Genomic DNA, 22,940 nt, shown 5'->3' on the forward strand with positions numbered 1-22,940 from the left:
TTTCTCAATAGCTCATTTTGTAGGGTATTCATCAAGAATGGCTTTTCACCTTTTGATAAAATCATGTTTGCCTGCATAATGGGCTAGGTTTTATGTCTGCCAACCTGGCAAATTTTTAATCTGAGAGCTCCAGCACTTAGCTGAATTATTGCATGTGAGTGCAGCTGAGAATAAGTGGACTGACTTTCATAAACCTCCAACTGGTTCAAAACACGGCAACTCTCCTCCTAAGCAACATCAATAGCTGAGATAAGTGTACGCCACTGCTCCACTCTCTACCTTGGCTTCCCATAGTATACTGGATTAATTTCAAGATATTTGTCCTCATTGTTAAGATCAGCTATGGCACAGGAACAAGCTATCCAAGAGAGTCAGGGGCCACAACCTCCCTTGCCAATTACATTCCACAGGAATGATGAAATGGTCAAGCAAATTCATGAGAGCAGGGGATGGAGCTTTCTCAGCAATCGGCTCAAGACTAGGGAACTGGACTAGGTGATCTATTGAGGTCCCTTCCAGTCCTGGACTTCTATGAATCTTGACTCTCTGAAGGATGTAAGAGTGACCACAGACCTCCACATCTTCAGGATCAAGAGCAAAATTCCCTTCCGGATTCCCACACTGGATGGTACAATTCAAGTATATGCTACTGTGAAGTACTGTGCTTGGTTAGGCTCACAGTTGGAACTGGTCAAGAATCATAGAATATCATAGAATATCAGGGTTGGAAGGGACCCCAGAAGGTCATCTAGTCCAACCCCCATCCAAATATTTTTCTATTGGAAAGTGCCAGTTTGCCAAAACAGAAATGTTTAGCAGGAAAGGATTTCTTTTGCTACATTTTTCAAGTCAAAAAACTTTTGAAAAGAGATTCAGAATTATTGAAGCATTTTGTTCTGACATTTTCTAAATCACAAAATAAATTTTTCAGCTTGAAACTTTTCTTCTTGAAATTTAACTTAATTATAGTAAAAAAAAAAGTTGAAATCAAAATGAAACATTTTGGCTGATCCACACTGAAAATTTTGGGGAGATTTTTTTGGTTTGTGAAAATATTTGAGATTTTGACATTTTGTCCTTATTCAGGATAGAAAAATTTCAAAATATTGACAGTTTTCTTGGATGAGAATATTGGTTCCTGCCCCACTCTACTCACAATAGCATTTCCTAAAACCCACAACAGCCCAATCCCATTTTAATGAATGAGAAACATCCCACAGCATAAAGGGACTCTTTTCTTCATGATTACAACCCCAAATACCTCCCATGATGACTCCTAGCTTTCTGCTTCCCTCTTCTATTTCCTTCATGCACTACAAAGAAGGAAATTCCCTCCCTTTCTAATTTTAAAGGCAAAATACCTACTATTTTTAATCTATGACAGATCTACACAAAACAGAAAAGTGACTAATAACAATGGGATTATTTCCAAATATCAGTGTTTGGATGCCCACTGGTAGGACGTATTTTGTCCAGCAATTTATTGTACCTTTGAATTTTGAGGCACTAAGTGCTACCATATTCTGATGTCTTTACTATGGCACGTTCCAAGAAAGCATTACTTCACTATTTAATGGTATTATAGTATTAGAAATGCTTGGATGACATGCAATGACTACATGGACATTATGGGACATTATCAGACTGTAGGAGCTCTATAATCTATGTGTGCATGGGTACACTGGCATCAGTGCTGAGGACACCATCGCATAGGTGAGCATTGTTGAAGCTAGCAACTTACAACTTTGGGGACCTAAAAAGAAAAAAAAAGTAAACTTTTAAGGTCTAATTTAAACTTCACTATTCTAGTTTTATGCTGGTGTAAATCAACTGTGTGCAGTGGAGTTATACCAATCCAACATTACGTTACAGGTTCTCAATCTAGGGGTTACAATCCCTAGGGGGTTGTGAACAGGTTTCAGAAGGTCAGATCCACTCCCTCTTTCATATGGCTAGATTATTTCTGTTGTAATATGGGGATAGAGTGTAGAAAAGTTTGAGACCCACTAACCCACCAAAATGCAGTGGCAAATCAGGCCTCAGAATGTTCCAATTAATTTAGTGAATGGAGCCCCCCACTAACTATTGCTGAAGTAAGTAAACCTACCGTCAACTGTCAAAGCGTGAATATCTGATCAATACAACTTTGGTCTGGCCTGAAGCCACACTGTTCCTCACCTACTTCCTCTAAACTTGCCTTATTGTGTTGACACTTACTTTCATCATGATTTTTCCTAGTATTGACAATAAGCTTATACCCCTTTAATTATTCGGATCAGCAGAATCTTTCAAGATTGGTACAACTGTTGCCTTTAGCTAGCCATCTGGTACCTCCTCTTACTCCCATACCTTAGAATTTTGATAGCACTTGTCCTGCCAGCTTTTAGCAGCTCACCCGTTACATTGCTATTTCTGCAATTCTCTAATTTTTGGCTGCTTCACTGTTCTTTCTATTTCTTCTTCTGATGGTGGTTCAGTGTTGATATCCATTCTGCCTTGCAAGCTGCTTTGTTCATCTAGTATGTGTAGAGTGCTTGCATCTGGATGAACTGCAAGGTTTCTGCACTCTATCAAAATGGTCTTTTCATACTTCAAGCACTTCATTGACATTTGTTGTCATTTCACTGGTAGCCTTTTTTACTGCTTGCATCATTGGCCGGATTGGGTTTCCATGCAACTTAACCTTTTTGTGAATAATTGTTCTTATTCACAGCTATAGCAATCCCATCTCTATGCTTCATTTGTCCATTTCACTGTCTGGAGTAAAGGGACATTTCCCGCTTATGCCATGTCATAACCTGTTGGCCTGCTAGGAACAGGTATCAGCGGTTCCATTCTATTCTGTTTGCCTTCCAAAGCTAATGAGCTTAAACTGCTTGGATTTGAAATCCAAGTTTTCCTTTTCATACTGTTGGTTCCAGGCACCTTATTCTGCAATATTCAGTACAACTGTCATAAATATAAAGGGGGGGTAACCACCTTTCTGTATACAGTGCTTCAAAATCCCTCCTGGTCAGAGGCAAAATCCTTTCATCTATAAAGGGTTAAGAAGCTAAGGTAACCTCGCTGGCACCTGACCCAAAATAACCAAGGAGGGGACAAGACACTTTCAAATCTGGAGGGGGGGAAAGGGTTTTGTCTGTCTGTGTGATACCTTTTCAGGGAACAGATCAAGGATGCAAGCCTTCCAACTCCTGTAAAGTTAGTAAGTAATCTAGCTAGAAAATGCATTAGATTTTCTTTTGGTTTTTTGGCTTGTGAAATTCACTGTGCTGGAGGGAATGTGTATTCCTTTTTTTGTGTCTTTTTTTAATTTAAGGTTTTGCCTAGAGGGATTCTCTGTGTTTTGAATCTGATTACCCTGTAAGGTATTTACCATCCTGATTTTACAGAGGTGATTCTTTTACCTCTTCTTTAAATAAAAATCTTCTTTTAAGAACCTGATTGATTTTTCATTGTTCTTAAGATCCAAGGGTTTGGGTCTGTGTTCACCTGTACCAATTGGTGAGGATATTATCATCAAGCCTTCCCCAGGAAAGGGGGTGTCGGGCTTGGGGGGATATTTTGAGGGAAGACGTCTCCAAGTGGGCTCTTTCCCTGTTCTTTGTTTAAATAGCTTGGTGGTGGCAGCGTATCAGGTTTTTAACCTAAGCTGGTTCCCAAGGCAAGAAGGATTTGTGCCTTGGGGAAGTTTTAACCTAAACTGGTAAGAATAAGCTTAGGGGGTCTTTCAGGTCCCCACATCTGTAGCCTAATGTTCAGAGTGGGGAAGGAACCTTCACAGCAACCTTTTTGGGTTTCCCCAAGATGGACTTCCCCATCCACCACCTGGAGATGTGCCTCTCTGCCTCTGTATGCCAGCATGGTGAGCATAGCTGGTACTCTGTGGAAAAGGAAAGCAGCAGGTGTTTTGCAGGGTTGGTAGGGAGACAATGAGGGTAAGCGATTTCAGTTACTGTAACTTCAATCCTAAGGGACTTAGAGGAATTCAGAATGAAAGTGGAGGATGCTGCTTTCACTTATGCCCACCTCATACCCTCTTGTTAATTGCTTTCCTTCTACATTGCTCTCCTTTAGCCCCCGGCATGTCATTTATAAGCACTTAGAGTCTCTGTTAGACTTGTTGCACCAGTGAGTGACTCTCCTGTGGGCAACATTCGCCAGCAACATAAATCAAACGCTTTATATGCATGAAAGCGTAACAAATTGCTTTCAGGTTTTCCCCAGGTTCCCATTAAAAGCACAAGCTACATGCTCACAACCAGAAGTGTCTGTGAAATCTGTCTCCTTTTTTCCTGTGTTTAAATTTTATGTTTGTGGCAAATGAGGATCATTCATCAACTATATCCTCTATATTTAGTTCATAAAAAGAGGATGCTGATATTACAGCCTGTTTGGCTGGGGGTTACTGAATTTTAATAGGTCACAGCAGGTAAATAAAAACATCTCCAAGGTTCTGATGCACTAGATTTATTGCTATCCACATTCTTTTTTTTTTAAGTTTGTCTCAAATTCAAACACAGCAGTTATGAGCAAGGAATAAATAAGGTATAGTGCTGATAAACTTTTAATGGGCCAGTTCCTTGTATCTGGCTGACCTAGATGCAAGTAAGGAAGGAGATAGATGACTGCTATGAATTAGAGCGGCCTCAAGGCTGCTCCAAACCTATGCCAGTTGCAACAACCCCCAAGTGGCCAATTTTCTGTCTGAGGACTGCTGAAATGCAAGGCATTCCAGCTTCATTCCCAACATGACCAAGATACATTCCTTCCCATTCCTAACATAAGAACAGCCATACTGGGTCAGATGAAAGGTCCATCTAGCCAAGTATCCTGTCTTCCCACAGTGGCCAATGCCAGGTGCTTCAGAGGGACTAAACAGAACAAGTAATCATCAAGTGATCTATCTGCTGTCACCATCCTTTCCCATTCTGGTTAATAGCCATTAATGGACCTATCCTCCATGAATTTATCTAGCTCTTTTTTGAACCCTATTATAGTCTTGGCCTTCATAACATCCTCTGGGAAAGAGTTTCACAGGTTGACTGTGCATTGTGTGAAGAAATACTTCTCTTTGTTTGTTTTAAACCAGCTGCCTATTAATTTCATTTGGTGACCCTCCATTGTAGGGAGTGGCTCACAGCTGGCTATGATAGCTTTACAGAAGGCAAAGATTCCCCTTTATTACAGGTATCCCTGACTGCCGTATGAGGTGAGGTTTGTGACCCTTTTACATCACAAGGGTGGCAAAATGTGTCAGACCGGGAACCAGAGACCTTGTCCAAAGTCATCCCTTGGTGTTTTTTCTTAGCTATAGCATAAAATTAAGACTCTGCAGAGAGAATTGACAAAGGTTATAATTCATTATGTTAATACAATTGCTGTAATATATGTATATACTTACAAAATATAATGTAATACACTATTCTATAGATCGGGGGAAGTGACACAGGTAAAATAAATATCTTAACAATATTTGTCAGTGTTATTTTCCTCTACAACATCTGAACATTACATAATCAAGCTTATCAAACATAGCTAATAGTTGTAGATAGCAAACAAGCTACCACTAATGAGGAAATGTTTATTTGAAGGTCAAAGATCAAATTACTATGTATTTATTAGACTGCTTATTTGACAGTTAATTAGGGCTTGACCTAACCTAAGTGCAAATGTCTGTATTTTAACAGGAGGAACCTATCCAAGCTGTCTCTCCTAAAAGGTTAGATAAAGACTGTTAACCTCACAATTCACAGGCTATGGATTATGATAAAGGGAATTCAGGTGACCCTCACACTCTATTGAATTTTCTGTCCTTGTTGTTCAGTTCTGCATAACAAACAGACTTATGAAAAGTGCAGTGTGGTTGAATATATATCTTCTTGTACATGTATGGAATTCATAGTGTGTCTTTTGTGTCACTCACATGTATTGGCCCTAAGCCCTGTATTTTTCTCAGGAAGAAGATGACAAATTATTATCCTAGGCTGCTGTGTGTTTTGCATTATATAGTATCCTCTTGTCAGAGGACTCCTCTATTTTTCAGCAGCTTGTTCAGAATGCAGCCATATGTCCTTTTCAGTGGTCTAAGAAACTGAGTATGCTATGCCCACTTTGTGCTCTTTCCATTGGTTGCCTATAGAGTGACACACTATCACTGAGCTTTACTCTCAGTGTCAGTTTACGGTCTATGCTTTGATTATATGTGAAAGCTCCTTGAGTCATATCCTGATTGGTATTTGCATTCATACGGCAACTATTTTTGGAGGATCCCATCACCCTACCTGATGGGAATGTGGAAATTTTATGCCCCCAAATTTGGCCTTTCCTCAGTTTCACTTAAATGAAGTTCAACACTTTTCTCTGCCCTGCACTTGCCATCTTATGGGGAATAAATCATCAGGCAAACTGGGGTGTTTTTCCCATCTCCTGTGCCAGATTGACATCTCCAGTTCTGAAATGGCTGAAACCAAGGGATTGGCTAGATTCTGATCTCCCACTGGTATAATTCCACTGACTTCAGTAGAATTACACCTGATTTCTACTGGTAAATGTGGAAGGAGACTCAGGCCCCCACAGTCTGTCCATGGAGAGGGGAAGGGCTTTATACAAGACTTTATGAAGCTTCCATGGCTGTGGAGCCAAAAGGGATTGCAAATGGCTCCACAGCCACTGAGGCAGTTTTGGGCTGGATTATGCATAAATATATGTGATTTCTTGCCCCCACTGAGTCATCCCATTGTTGGGAATATTGTACTTTCTAAGATATATTCATACTCACTGATTATTTCAAGGCCCAGTTCTGCCACCATTATTCATGTAGAGTAATATAAGACTTCTGATTTTTTGTTTTGATCAATGAATACCAATAAAATGTCCACAAATTTTAAGAAATAGTTTTTTATCCAATCAACACCGGAAATAACTACTTGTATCTAGCTACGTGGAGCAGTAATGCAGACTGTGGTGGTGTGATTTCTAAAGTGCACTGATGTGTCCATTAATTAGCCTGTATAAATCCCGCTTGTGTGCACTAAAGGTTCCCTAGTGTGCTTTAACAAAATGTTGTTTGAAACAGTACTACGTTAAAACACATTAGGGAACATTACCAAGAGATCACTCTCTACAGTATATACTACTGTAATAAGTAATGTACATAATATATTAATCTACAAAGTAGATACAAAGAGCCCTGAAATCCCCAATTTTTAGACAGCTACATAAAACCCACAAATAGCTAAAAATAGCCCCTCAAAATGCAATTAATAAATCCCCTAAACCAGAAGTGCAAAGTATTACCTTACAACGGGAGCAGTCCTGTCAGTGTCGTATCACCCATTTCAATGTGGATGACTTTATCTGTTTTCTGTGCTTGAAGTTTGTTGTCTATTGTAAACTGAAAAAGTCAAGAACTTTATTTTACTTGCAAAATCTGGATAGCTAAAATCTGGGGCCTGATTCTCTGAACCATAATCATATATCATCACTGGTACATTCCTGTATTAAGGGAATACTCAATATAGGTAAGGGTGGCAGAATTGGCCTTCCATTTTTTAGTCACATCAGAGTTTAGACATAAAATTATAGACATAAAGGACCAGATCCTAAGCTGGTGTAAATCAGTGTCGTTCCTGATAAGTATGTGGCCCAAGGTCTCAAGAATAGAACACTGGCAATGTCACACATGTAAAAACTGGTGATATTTAATCATAGGAGATTATTTGCTAATAAGGGACCAGATTCTGCCATGTTTACTCTTGTTGGGTAGTATTTCCCTCCCCACTGAAATTAATAGATTCTTGGACTTACTCATGGAGTAAGGTGCTACCCAGCATGAGTAAGGATGACAGAATCTGCCATAAAGGAAGTTAGGACATACGATAAATCAAAATAATCTCACTTAACAAAAATCATTGACAGTATGGCCACTTCTATACATTTTAATTGAAACTTAGGTTCAAGTTGCAATGAAATGCTAAGGTTGATAGTAATAAGTAGTAGTAGGTACTCGGTAGATATACTCTTTGTAGAAAATAAACTCTGATATGTTTATTTCTAATGGAAATGTTTAAAAATATGGGATACACGTTAAACACTGCAGTAACAAGGAATCTTTGTGTTAACCTAAGTAGTAGTTGTGGCATTACACCCCATATTCTTCATAGTAATATTATTATGATATCTTTGTGGCATAATTATGATGTATTTTATGCAAGATAGGTCATGTGAGATATCATTGGAAAGGTTATGATTCACTGAATACGATTATGATATTTGTATGCATGTATCATTTTGGTATCTGAATTTGGGAATATTGTCTATGCATCTATTATAAATGTGTTTACACCTGGGGAACGCCCACTAGGCAGAATGCAATCAGCCTAGATGGCTGGTTGGGAAGCGCCATTAGGGAAAACAATAGGTCTTAGAAGATGATGATCTCCCACTGTGGAGCCTTCCTGAGGATGCTTCAAACAGCCTCTGAGTTATGGCTGCTGTAGCCCTATAGGGACATGTGGCCAAGTCACCTGGTACTCGACTCCATCTTGGAATACCAGTGTTTTTCCACTGACGGACATGGGAACTAAGAAGGGAGACAAAGGGTTCCTGCCATATGCAAAAGCTATTTAAGGCAGGGGAATGACATCATCGTGGTTCTTCACTGACTCCCCATCCAAGAAGATTTCTCGAAACATCTGAAGAACAAAGACTGGACTAGGGGAGAAGGGCTGAATCCAGGCTAGAGGGATTTCTAGCCTGTGAAAGGAATACCTGGGGTTTTAAACTGCAAGCAAGTGCAGCTTTCTCTTAAGAATCTCTGCAAACTGCCTAAAACAACAATTGTGGTGAGAATTTGCTACTCATATCCAATCTCCTTAATATATTATGCTTAGATTGTGTTTTTGTTTATTTGCAAGGTAATCTGCTTTGATCTCTTTGCTATCACTTAACATCTATCTTTTGTAATTAATAAACTTATTTTTGTTTTGTCTAAAACCAGTGTGTGGAAATCATAACTGGGGGCAAAAACTGCTGTATATCTTCCTCCACATTGAGGGAGGGGGCGAATTTCATGAGCTTACGCTGCACAGTTCCCTGTGCAACGCAAGACGGTATAATTTTTGGTTTACAATCCAAAAGGGGATGTGCGCCTTAGGACCTGGGAGGTGCCTTAGCTGAGCCTTCCCATGCACAACTGATCTCAGCATCTGTGTGTAGCTGCAGCTGGGTGTGTCCCTACCTGTATGTGTGCTGGAGTGGGGTTGTGGGCCTGTCACAGCAGTACAGTGTAAAGGGAGCCCAGGCTGGTGAGTCAGGTGGGCTCAGTGTTACCCACTTCCAGGTGGCACCCCAGACAGAACCCATCACAGTAGTCTACACTTAAAATGCTACAGCAGCAAAGTTGTGCCGCTGTAGCACTTCAACGTAGACACTACTAATCCACCTCCCTGAGAAGCAGTTGCTAGGGTGATGAAAGAATTCTTCCATCAATTTAGTACTGTCTACAAAGGGACTTAGGTTGGCTTAACAATGCCACTCGGCGGGGGGAGAGGGAGTGGATTTTTCCTACTCCTGAGCAACATAGCTAAACCGATTAACTAAGATTTGCTCCCATTTTGTGATTTCTACAGAATAACATCACTTTAAGATGTTATTTTTGTTTCCAGCAAATAAGTGTCAAGCTGCAAATCTGAAGGAATAATGAACAAATTCTTTTGTACAATTTAAAAGGGTAGTCAGCAGATGTGAGTTTATGAGAAGATAAGAACATGTGCATTGGTATCAATTAAAATACAGATGAATGAATGAATGAATGAATGGAACTGCTGACTTTTTGTTTATCCATTTTATTTGTTTGCCGATAGCACATACTGTTGGCTGCCAACATGTTACTGCCTCATCCCAGGAGGATAACACTTTTTAACTAGACAAGATGCCAATAAGGTGTTCTTTTAGCTGCCAGATGACGCGTTTGGCTACAAAAGTTCCCAGAGAAATCAAAGCATTTAACATTTAGTTACATCCAGACTATCATTCTGCAATCTTCACAAAAAATGCCAAGATTACAGGTACTGCAATAAATGAGGAAAATGTTTTTTCTTTAAAGCTAGAACAGAAATCTCCTAAAATGTTATGGATTTGGGGGGAGGTACAGAAATATTATTATTCAATTTAATTACATAATAATCCACGTGTGATACTGCACCCCATATTCATCATAGTAATATGATTATGACATAATTATGCTGCATCTTGTAGAATATATGTTGTGTGAGGTGTATAAAGAAAAGTTATGATTTGCTGAATATGATTATCCTATTTGTATGTATGTATCATTTTTGTATCTGAAGTTATGAAAATTGACTATGTAGCTGTATTTCAAATGTGCTTACTCTGGGTAACACCCACAACTAGCCTTTCAGGTACAACAATGAAGAAGGTAGACAGTGCTAATGGCTTGTCAACAAAGACAATGGACCATGGAAGAGCTTAGCCTTCTTGTGAACATTTCAGCCAGCCTATGAGTAATGGCTGCTATGACTCAGCAAGGCAAGCAAAGGCATGTGACCAGACCACATGACACTGAACTCCATTTTGATACCTGTATTTTTCCACAAACTGGGCTGGAAACTTAACTTGAAACAAAGGGTTCCCACCATAAGGAAAGACTATATAAGGTGGTGAGTGACATCATGTCTTGTCTTCACTCCCCCAAAACTCAACACTTTTATTGTTCAAAATACTTTTATTGTTCAAATTTCCTTAGGTAGCTCTGATTGAAGATTGAAACACAGCCTTTGGCATTAAAGGAGAAAAAAGGCTCTACTCTGCAAACACCAAACAGCATAATTTGAGAAAGGCAGAAGTTCCCTGGAACAAGCACATATTAAAAATGAATGGATTGTAAAGCATTCAAGAAACAGAGATATTATTATTAGTTCCTGAACAAGAATAGGTTGGTAGTGATTTCATCTTCAAAGTTGGACAAAGTTTTTTTAGAGAGCTCTGACTTGTGTGTTGAAAATTACCGCATCCGCTGACAATAAATCGTGTCCATTTGTTTCCAAGCAACTCTAGCATGCAGGAGCACTTGGGTGCAGATTTATTATGTCTTTGTACATGGGAAGCCTGCTTTTGAATGTGCTTATATTGGCTTTTCGTAGAAAAGAACAATAATGTTACTAGTGTACGCATGAGGAGCATGTTGTTCCAAGAGCCATTTCATTACTGAACACCTCATTTCATCTCACTCAGACACCGACATGGGCTTTTAATAACTGGAACCAAAACTATGAATATGATTTAGGTCCATCTGTAGAGCTGGAGTGATGTGTGTGTGTGTGTGTGTGTGTATGTTTTTAAAGCTATCCTATATCACACTGTGTGTGTGTGCATGCATGAGACATACACACATCTGAAAGTTGTGGTATAGGATAACTACATCTCTTTACTAAACCAAATTAACTGAAGAGGGATAACTGAGACTCAAATGTGTGCTAAGCAATGTTATGCAAAGTATATATTTACTTTCCATAGGATGTTCAGCACACACTGAGTCTCATAATCTCGCTTTGTTTAGTTTGGTACAGTAAAAAGAAATAAAGCTATACTATATAAAAATGGAGATGCTCTAGAATTTAAATGTGTGTTACCTGCTCTTACCACTAGTTACCAAATGAAAATATCAGAGTTTCACTAATAAGTTAATTCATGTAATTGAAGGAATTCTTTTGAAGGAATAGAAGTCAATGGAAGTCAATTGAATGCAATAGGAGTTGAGGGCAATTGGGACCTCATAAGAAGGCCTCAGCCTCTTCTAGAACTGAGCCCTTCATTGTAGGCAGCAATGCTATTTTGGAACATGCTGCCCTATGAAGAAGGTTTGAAAGAGTGCACATCTATGTGCAAGGGTTAGGACAGTAATTAGATGCAGAATTTTTTTCCATTCCATCATTTGCATAAAATCGCTATGAAGACAAATGAGTATAAGGTAAAGAATTCTGTGGGAGTAATTAATAGCCAGGAAGATCTGCTGTACTGGGCTGTCAGAAAACAATAACAACAGCAAGGAAAACCTGCAACTGCTTCAGGAGACTATTTTAAAAATCTTTCACAAGGGCCTGATCCAAAGCCCACTAAAATCAGTAAGAGTCTTTCCATTGACTTCAGCACTCTTTGGATCAGGCCCTATGACTCCTGCCCATGAATTAGGATGGGGTGGGACCAAGGATGGCTGAATTCTCTGTGAAAGGTGTTAGCTAATGAGTTCTAGTATGTCTTTCACGATGTACTTTATCCTTGGCCACTAGAAGGTGGAGTGTGGAGTATAATTTAAGAGTACTATACATTAAAACTAGGCTGCCTTGTTTAGGATTCCTTAAACTAAATGAGATCTAACACTGTGTTTATTAGATGAAGAGCAGCTCCTTTCTTTTCACTATGTGTTTTCATGTTTTTGTTTAAGGATTAGGGTGCATGGAATATTCAGAATAGAATGCAAAACCAGTTGAAATTCATAGTGTCATTTCCTGTGCCAAATTTGAGAACATTCCCTTTTTCCCAGAAAATTTTCAAAAGTCAGCAAAAATTTTTAACAATAATGGACCCATTTTTATGTAAATGTCCCCAGTTACTGAGCAAAGCTAGTTTTCACATCAAAAGCATGGCAACATTTGCACTTTCCCAAGTTCTCATATGTAAAATCAGCCATTTAATCAAAATAGTGAATAATGCAAATTCAGATATTAGGGGTGCAAAATCATGAGAAACAAAACTGCAGGTTTTTTGGTGAAACTTGGTGAAATAAATATCAGATTTCTTTACTGGAGTGGCTAGAGTGATATAAAGCTTTGTTATGAACTCTTAAAGAATAAAGAAGAACTCTTAAAGAATAAAGTAAGACCCTTACTAGGGTGACCAGATGTCCTGATTTTATAGGGACAGTCCTGATATTTGGGGCTTTGACTTATGTAGGTGCCTATTACCCCTTACCCTCTGTCCCAATTTTTTACACTTGCTTTCTGGTCACCCTAATCCTTACCCTCACTTGTAGTATTCTAGGCAGCCACTTTTACAAAATCCTACATGTACAGTACTACCTAAAGGTGTGTGTATATATGTATAAGTGTGCACTCAGGCATTAAATACAGCTACAAATTAATAAGGCCAGTGGCATAGAGAACAAAGCCCATTTAGTCTTCTCTTCACTCCAGGTAAGAAATGCCCTTTTTCTGTCAGACTTCAGTAACATTAGGATTGCATAAATCTGCCACAGTAGTACTCAATGCCTTTCATAATATATCACAGGAAGGCAGTCTAGTGTTTGTAAAGGTATGAGAAATTTACCACTGTCACTTTGTGAATTGCTCCTGGTGAAAACAGAAATTTCCACAATGGACAATTTGTTTACAAACAACATGCAACAGCCAGAAATTCATTGCATAGGTTCTGTCGTTTTCTCTAGTGGTTGTAATTGTTCTTCCATTTCTGACATTATATGGTGATTATCCATTATAGACCAACATATACAGTAGCCTATACTCTAGGATGTAAAATACTACAAAACTGCTGACTATTTTTTAATCCCTTCCTTGTTCTCACCACACTCTCCTAATTTTGCCCTCAATATGTTCTTTGTCTCGCTAACACACTATTCCTATTATTATTTCCAAAGTGTCTTTGAGCCCAGACTAGGTTTTCCACCCCCATCTCTTCAGAACTGATTTCATACACAGAAATCCCTGCCCAGTGATGGGCAAAATTACCTAAAGTGCATATTTAGATTTATGACTCTAGAAAGGCAGGAGAAAGCCCCGACATTGGCCCAATCACACATTTAAATAATGGCCCTGTCAAAAGCGCACAGTTGGAGAGAAACATAAGCACTGCAGTACTAAACTTTGTGTGTGTGTGTGTCTGGGCTGGAGTTTTCTAGTTGTCTTGATTATCAAAGAGCACAATAAATCATTCTTTTAGATACTCATCAATAATTCACAGGCAATGTGAATACAAATTTTTTCCCACTGTGGACTCAGACCATTATTATTATTCCAATATTCAAAATACATTCCAGCTTTAAAAAGCTACTTATTTGATGTACACAATGCCCAGATATGCAGCTGGTGTAAACTGATGTAGCACTAGAGTTCCTATTTGAAGTCAATGGAGCTATGCCAGTATATACTAGAGGAGGATCGTTGCATACAATGTGCACATATGCAGTGTACGTATCCAGAATGCTCTTGTAACCAACAGATATTTCATAGAACTGCTGTCTGAGCTTCAGAAACTGAAGTCTGGTCTAGCCATTTTTTTCTCAGCAAACTCTAAATGTAGAGTTGGTGGGGTCCTAGTCCACATAAGCCTTATTTGATTAAATTGCTTTAACCATGGTAATGATTCTTTTCTCTTCAAAATGGTTTATGGATTGTCCATATGCCCACAGTTATAACCAGCTACTGGGCTGCGCCAGACTCAAAGGTTTTGTTTTTGTTTTAAAAAGTTTCTGTAAGAACAAAGTATTCCAGGTAGATAGGTGTACTTTTGTACACTCCAGCTTCATTTGCACCTACATAAAAGCCAGGCAAAAATCTAACCCTTAAGATTTCAAATCTTCACACCTCATGTCTTGTTTTGAATGCTATAAATATATATTTGTACAAAACAAAAGTATGCCTTAGTGGAACTGAAGCAGGGAACTTGCCTTTGTCCTGTCTGAAAAGTAGCTCAAGCTCCCTTGTTAGCAGATTCTGTAAATCAAAAACAATCCTAGTAATCACACCAATATTGTAAATTGGATAGAATGTTTCACCATTCACCAGCAGGCACTGATCATATCTTATGGTTTGTGCATGGCAGCCCATCAAGGTTAATAAACCTTTCTTGTGTGGGCAGAGAGATCAGCAATCAGCTTGAATAGCATTGTCCATGGTGCTGAAGTTTCTCTTGCACTCTTGTAGCTGAAATGAGAACAGTTGCCATAGGAATCAATAATGCCTTCACATCAGACTGCTGTTCTTCCAAATTCTCTGTGTATTACAAAAATTCTAGGTCCACTTCAAAGATGCTGTATATCCAGCTGAAATGCAATCGCACATAACATAATATATTGTTCATTAGTTATGAACAACTTAGTTTAAAATGTTCTTACTATAACCTACGTATGCAATTTCTGGCATGCTGTTGAGTTTTTTCTAAACTTACAGTGGAGTTTTGCTCCTTTTTTCACTAGTCAAAAGCATGCATCTACTGTCTTACTAACTGTATTAAGCTTATACTACAATATAGAGGAGGTTCAATAGTTTTTAATTCCTGCTAAGTAAAGATTCAAGAGTCAGAAAAATCCCTACTAGCTGCACTACTAACAAAAAGTCATCCCTATTTATTTGAGCTTGATTACACCATTCTGACAGTGTAAACAAGTATTAGTGGGTAAGAAATGTTTTCATGAAGATAAAGTTGGCATTTGAGACTCTCCTGGAAGAGAATTTTTCCATTTGTACTAAAGAGCTATGAAATAATGTTCTTATTTTCTGATACATCACAAAAATTTGGACTAGAAAGCCAGAGAGAAAATTTAACTTTGAAATTGCTATTCATTGGGAAGGAAGAGCCTGTGTTAAACACTCCAAATAGGAATGGAGCAGGTCCTTAAGGAATCAATTCTGAAGCACTTAGAGGAGAGGAAAGTGATCAGGAACAGTCAGCATGGATTCACCAAGGGCAAGTCATGCCTGACTAATCTAATTGCCTTCTGTGACGAGATAACTGGCTCTGTGGATGAGGGGAAAGCAGTGGACGTGTTGTTCCTTGACTTTAACAAAGCTTTTGACACGGTCTCCCACAGTATTCTTGTCAACAAGTTAAAGAAGTATGGGATGGATGAATGGACTATAAGGTGGATAGAAAGCTGGCTAGATTGTTGGGCCCAATGGGTAGTGATCAATGGCTCCATGTCTAGTTGGCAGCCGGTATCAAGTGGAGCGCCCCAGGGGTCGGTCCTGGGGCCGGTTTTGTTCAATATCTTCATAAATGATCTGGAGGATGGTGTGCATTGCACCCTCAGCAAGTATGCAGATGACACTAAACTAGGAGGAGAGGTAGATACGCTGGAGGGTAGGGATAGGATATGGAGAGACCTAGACAAATTGGAGGATTGGGCCAAAAGAAATCTGATGAGGTTCAACAAGGATAAGTGCAGAGTCCTGCACTTAGGATGGAAGAATCCCATGCACCGCTACAGACTAGGGACCGAATGGCTTGGCAGCAGTTCTGCAGAAAAGGACCTAGGGGTTACCGTGGACGAGAAGCTGGATATGAGTCAGCAGTGTACCCTTGTAGCCAAGAAGGCCAATGGCATTTTGGGCTGTATAAGTAGGGGTATTGCCAGCAGATCGAGGGATGTGATCATTCCCCTCTATTTGACACTGGAGGCCTCATCTGGAGTACTGTGTTCAGCTTTGGGCCCCACACTACAAAAAGGATGTGGAAAAATTGGAAAGAGTCCAGCGGAGGGCAACAAAAATTATTAGGGGCCTGGAACACATGACTTATGAGGAGAGGCTGAGGGAACTGGGATTGTTTAGTCTGCAGAAGAGAAGAATGAGGGGGGATTTGATAGCTGCTTTCAACTACCTGAAAGGGGGTTCCAAAGAGGATGGATCTAGACTGTTCTCAGGGGTAGCAGATGACAGAACAAGGAGTAATGGTCTCAAGTTGCAGTGGGGGAGATTTAGGTTGGATATTAGGAAAAACTTTTTCACTAGGAGGGTGGTGAAACACTGGAATGCGTTACCTAGGGAGGTGGTGGAATCTCCTTCCTTAGAAGTTTTTAAGGTCAGGCTTGACAAAGCCCTGGCTGGGATGATTTAATTGGGGATTGATCCTGCTTTGAGCAGGGGGTTGGACTAGATAACCTCCTGAGGTCCCTTCCAACCCAGATATTCTATGATTCTATGAATAGGAAGAAGATAACAGGAATGAGAAGCTATCCAACACATTCTTTTGAATGCCTGGGTAGAGGAAAAAAACAAAGGCAACATCTTAGTATCAGTCTATAAATTCACCTATCTGCCAGTTATACTTATACCAGCCTACACAGTCAGTCTTATCTAACTGTAAAAGAATGAAGTTATCTGCCTACCATTGTAATTATCCATTATTCATAATGGACAATTCATTAACAACTCCTTGGGGGGAAAAACAGAAATCTGGTGTAAGAAACCCTTCCCGTGCCCAGAGACATGCATCATCTTTAAAGCCATGATTTAGTAAAGCACTGAAGTGTACGCTTAACTTAAGCATATGCTGAATATACAGCAGAGTAACTGAGCATGTGCTTAATTTTAAGTACCTATTGAAATCTCTTTGAGTTGGGCAGGTACTTAAGTTATCTGATAAAGCAGAATGGATTTAAGCATGTGCTTAAAGTGGATAAGTGCTTTGCTGAATTGGAGCCCAAACAAATCTGAACTCACATTTTTGCTTCCTTCAGTTTAGACTAGAAATGAAAACAATCACATGTTCACATGTAAATATGATCCACCAAGCTTTCCTCAACAATCAGTACTGATTAATTTTGCAATGGTCAATCCACATTTTAATTTTATTTGATAGAACATTGATGCCCATAAACCCAGATTATCCCATCTGCCTTTCTTTCTCTTGTGCTCTGAACATTCATCACTGTAATGGTATTCAAATGACATTTATTAGGTAGTAGAGGTTCACCAAGGAAATCTTCCCTGGGCTGAGTTCTCTTTGTACCATTTTTCCTCCCATTCACTTCAGTGGGGTTTGGATCAGCCCCTGCATGCATCCTGGACTATTAAGGGGAATAGCTATGCAAACCACTAGCAATTAAATTTGAAAAAACATAGTTACCTGGGGAGGTACCAAAAGGCTGGAGAGAAGCATATGCATGACTGATTACCAAAAAAGAGAAAGATAAGTATCCTGACATTAGAAAAGCTATTCATTCTTTGCTCTTGCACCAAGGTTTGCTTAAAAATGGCAGATATGAATAACATCAGGTAAATTTGGGCTCTAATCCTGCAATTTACCATGTGCAAGAGCACCCCTGTGTAAGAGGAGTCCCCACCAAGCAGCATATGGGGAGACCTCTATTTTTGTGTGTGTATTAAAGTCTGCATTTTAAATCCGAGATGATCACACACATATATAACAGGCAGGTGGCGTGCCCCTAAAAGTGAAATAAAATCAAAAGACAGGTGAAAAGTGCTGTAGTTTTTTTTAAATTTCATGATTTTTAAGATAGTCTCATGGGGTTTTTTGGGAGGGGGTAGGGTGGGGGGGGTCTGAGTCACGATTTTTGAACACTTGGGATTACATATCTGGGATCCACACGTTAAGAAGGGACATGGAAGGGCCCAGGAACAGCTGCTGTACAGGCATGTTCTTCCCTCCCAAATATACAGGAATGTAGTCAGAAAAAAACAGAGGGAGCCACAGCTGCTAGAGACAACATCAACTCCAGCTCTGTGATGTCTTCTCCATCCACTAGGAGTGTTCAGCACAAGCACAGGAGTAAGGGATGGGAAATGGCATCAAAGCTCCTTCACAATGTATGACATTTATGATAGCACAATATCAGTGATAATACAGCAATAGTTACTCCCTTGCTGTCCTAGTTCAATTTCAAATAGGCCACTAAATATTTGTAATGCTATCCAATTATTTCTGGTAATAAAAATTTCGGGAGTTCTTTGTGAGCATCATACTTTGAACCAATATAATGAATAGATCCTTCAGCACATTCAAAAAGGGATCACTACCTCTGATACAGATGCAAAACATATGTAGCCAACTGTCTGCCCTGTTAAAAAAGCAGTATACTCAACAACCTGGAAAAGTGCCCAAGACATTCATTTAAATGTATAACCTCTGCAAATCAGCATGGCTGGACCTGTAGCAAACAAAAGTAGGCCAACCATATATGGAATTAATTTTTGTTCTTGGTCTGTCACTTTTACTCAGATGTCCCCTTGGATAATTGCCAATAGCTCTAGAATAATTGCAAATATGAACAAGGAAAGTTAACTCACACACTTTTCCCCCATTTACATGGGGCATGCAGGATTAGAATATGAGATCGGGAGATGCATAGTTTATATGTTTAAATATAGATATAAAATCAGAGTACATACTCAGTTCTAAATATAGTATCACTTTCACAAAGCAGATCTGCCTGATGCACTTTAGTTTAAAAAAGTAACTTTTTCTCAGTTACTAGTGCCACCCTCCCCGCCCCATTACAAGATAAAAAATGAAACTCTCCTGCCAATCCTTTTTTTTAAAACAATTCAGTTGCTCCCATTCTGTCAAACGCATTTCTTGCAGGTATGCAATTGAAGCCAGTTTTATTTTAAATGTGCTAGCGCCCTATGTCATTTCATGTGGTAACACCAACTCCTCAATTTCCCCAAGCTCCATCTACTATTCTTTGTTATCCAGGTGTGGATGAAAGGGGCACTACCCCAGTGGGAGCTCATAGCAGCCTTGTCCCTGACACAGCCGCAATGGCTGGCAGAGCTCCAGAGAACACAGCCACTCTTTAATTATTTGCACAGAGACAGTGTGTCTTTCCATCTGCACAGGGTGGACTCTCCAGACTCCACCATTCCAGGTCACCTTGAATCAGCCAATGTCACTACTGCCTATGCTCTGAGGGAGTTTTTGCACTCGGGGAACACAAGGAACAAATTGTGACCAGCATCCACAAAGAGGCACAAGTGAGAGAAGGCTCCTTGCAACTTCTGCCCTTCTTACACACCCAGGGCACACCCAGTAGTGTTCAAGTGGTTTCTGTCACAACATTAGCCAGTAAGAACAAAGATTTCACAACACTATATTGCCAGACTACTAGAAAGAGAAATACCCTGTTCAAAATCAGGAAAGTCTTCTTCACATCACTGCCCCATTTAAAATCATCCTCTGGATAGTAACCGTGAAGTAGGGTTCCTCAGCCTGACATTTACCGCCAATAAAAGTTTGTTAGCTTGGTTCCAAAGTGAGAATGAAGAGACATTTGTAGTGCTAACGTAAGTAGCCCACTGACAGGGACTCAATATTAATGACTTTCTTTCCTCTCCTATGAATAACATGTGGCATGTCATCCTCTTAGACTTGGCTGAAGTTGAATATAGTAAAGGAAAGTTTATTCCAGAGGCACATACAGATGTGAGCACATTATTTCACCGAGACACAATAAACAGATAGTTCTGGCAAAGCAGAATAAATTAAGGCATTTTGCAAGTCTCTTTTCACAGAGGAGGTCTTCAAAATATCTCAATTTTCTCTATAATTATTTAGACTTGAGTGAATACAGCAAAAATGTTTTTGCAAATATTTGCTCACATTTTTAAATGAGTTTGCTTTGGCAATCTCACTTCCAACCTGCATTAACTTTGTGTAAATATTTATGTGATCAAGTTGTAGTGCACAAGAGTTAATGGGAAACAGATTTCAAAGTCACATGCACAAGTACTTTCAAAATGGACTATTCAATGTCACATGAGTATTCATGATAGAAGGGTTTATACCTCCATCCAATCACAGAACTGATATACCATGTGGCTTATTTGAGCAATTATAAGCAGCCAACCCTGCTGACATCAAATACTCCAAGAACAGATCACAATCAAGCCAGAAAAATAAAATAAAATAATAATAAAAAAAATCGCAAAAGCATTCATTGAATAATTTTAAATAACAAAAACAATCAAGAAAATTATGATCTGTTTGTGAAAATCCCTTCAATAGTAAAAGAAGCAAATTTGCTGATGAATTAGTCAGACAGCCCTAATAAATATATAGCTGTGTGAATGCACAGGAGCCACTAATTGGTAACTTTTTGCAATAGCCTGAATCAAAGATGAACTGCAATTAAAAATTTTAAAACAGGGTTTGTTCCTTTTTTGCTTTATTTCAAAGAGTAAAAGCTTGATGGGTTTTTCCTTTACTTTAAAAATATCATGAATGTCAATTCTAGGCTTGAATTTTCTCCAAAGCTTGTTGGAAGTCTCAAATATACAACTGGACTGTTTTGCACATCAAAGATGTACCGGAGGATGTTGAATCTTTAACAAACATGTCCTTTCTCTTGAGTGTTTATTTGTTGGAGTTCAATAAGTGTTATCGAAGATAAGCAACATAACAGAGGCCTTGATCATGGACTATGTTCCAGTTGCTTTTTATTGCTACAACAGGTGCAATGCAGAGCTAAACCCAGCAATTCCAGCCATTGGATGATCTTCTTCTATGGGAGGTTCATAAGAATTGTGTATAGCTGCTGGTGTGTGGAATATGGCTGATGGAAAAAGGGATGTGGCCTCCACGGCTGATACCATTCAAAATATGCCAGGCTCTGTTCAAACATAAGGGAAGGCAAAGTCCTTGCCCTAATAGAAATACAGTCTGAAAGACATAAACTGACAGTGCTGAATGATTTCTAGTTTCCTTACCATTTTACTCCTCTGCACAGATGCTGCTTCCATACCAGGGCTGGATTAAGACATAGGAACAAGGTCAAACGCCTACAGCTTTTGCTCCCGGAGTCCAGTGATTACATCAGATTCTCAGCGTTGTTGTTTTTTGCTCTTTTCAGAACAAATGTAATATTAAGGAACCACACAGATACAATGGGGTCCAAATAATCATGTTAACTAACTATACACAACATGAAAGGCCTAGCCATGGATACAGATTGGTGCTCTGGCCCGTTTCTAAACATAGAACATAGAGAGCATTACTAGAGGGCTTGCAAACTATTTAAAGAGAAACTATGCACTTCCTATTTGCTACACTCAGCTTTCATTTCTAAAAATAAAGTAATCCTGATTGTTCATGGTTGAAGAAAAAAGCTTGAAAACACAACAGTGACATCTGCCTGAAACAATAGCTCTGAGAGAAAAAGCTCCCCATGCAACTAATTTAGATGTAAATCTCCAAGACTCCCTGGAGATTCCACCAACAGCCCCTCACCCTCACCCCCAGAAGTGGACCGTGGGCTTTTCTGCAACAGTTAGCTCAAGTTAGTACACAGATATAGGTGTGAGGTTTTTTGCAGGAGTGGTGAGTGAAATTCTGTGGCCTGCATTGTGCAGGAGGTCAGACTAGATGATCATAATGGTCCCTTCTGACCTAAATATCTATGAATCTATGAGTTCCTGCATTTCAGCTAGAATAGTTTGAGTGGGTATGTCTAAACAATGTTTTAAAACTTGAAGCAGTGACTCTCCGAGCCCAAGTCTACAGACTCAGGGTCATGCCATGGTGCTAAAAACAGCAGTGTAGATGTTACGTGGGCTTCAGAGCCTGAGCCACAGTGACTACACTGCTGCTTTAAGCACTGTAGCGCAAGCCCCCAAGAGTCTGAGTCTGTAGACCTAGGCCCTGAGGTTCATTGCTGCAGGTTCTAAAATGCAGCATAGGCATAGTGAGAGCAACCACATTTCAAAACATTAGAGTTCCACAGAGTGGTTTGACTAGCCGCACAGAGTGATTGGATTGGCTGCTTATGAGTTGCAACTCAAGCTGCTACAACATCTGGAGGGGGCAGAAATGAGAGCTCTATGTCATTGTCCTGCTTTTCCAGTAGTGGAGGAGGTCCCCATCACTGCCATTACAAATAGGTGGTGAAGTCATGGTGCAGGGGTGGGGCCACGAGGTGGGGGGGCTCCATGACGTGGTGTGGCCAGTGTACTGGATTGATTTAATCTGGCCCTGGGTTCTCTTTCCTCTTCAATCCTTACTTCTCTACTGGATTTGGCTGTTGGGTATTTCTGTTATGTTTGCCAGCTAGCGGCCAAACAATAATGGGAAAATCCTCCACCCAGCATTCAGGCTGAGTAGATAGCCTACTTGCTGGTGTCTTCACATGAGTGATGAGAGAAGTTTTCTTCCTCCTAAAGTGTATAATG

The sequence above is a fragment of the Lepidochelys olivacea genome (genome assembly GCF_965140295.1).
Source record: "Lepidochelys olivacea isolate rLepOli2 genome assembly, chromosome: 1".
Taxonomy (NCBI): Eukaryota; Metazoa; Chordata; order Testudines; family Cheloniidae; genus Lepidochelys; species Lepidochelys olivacea.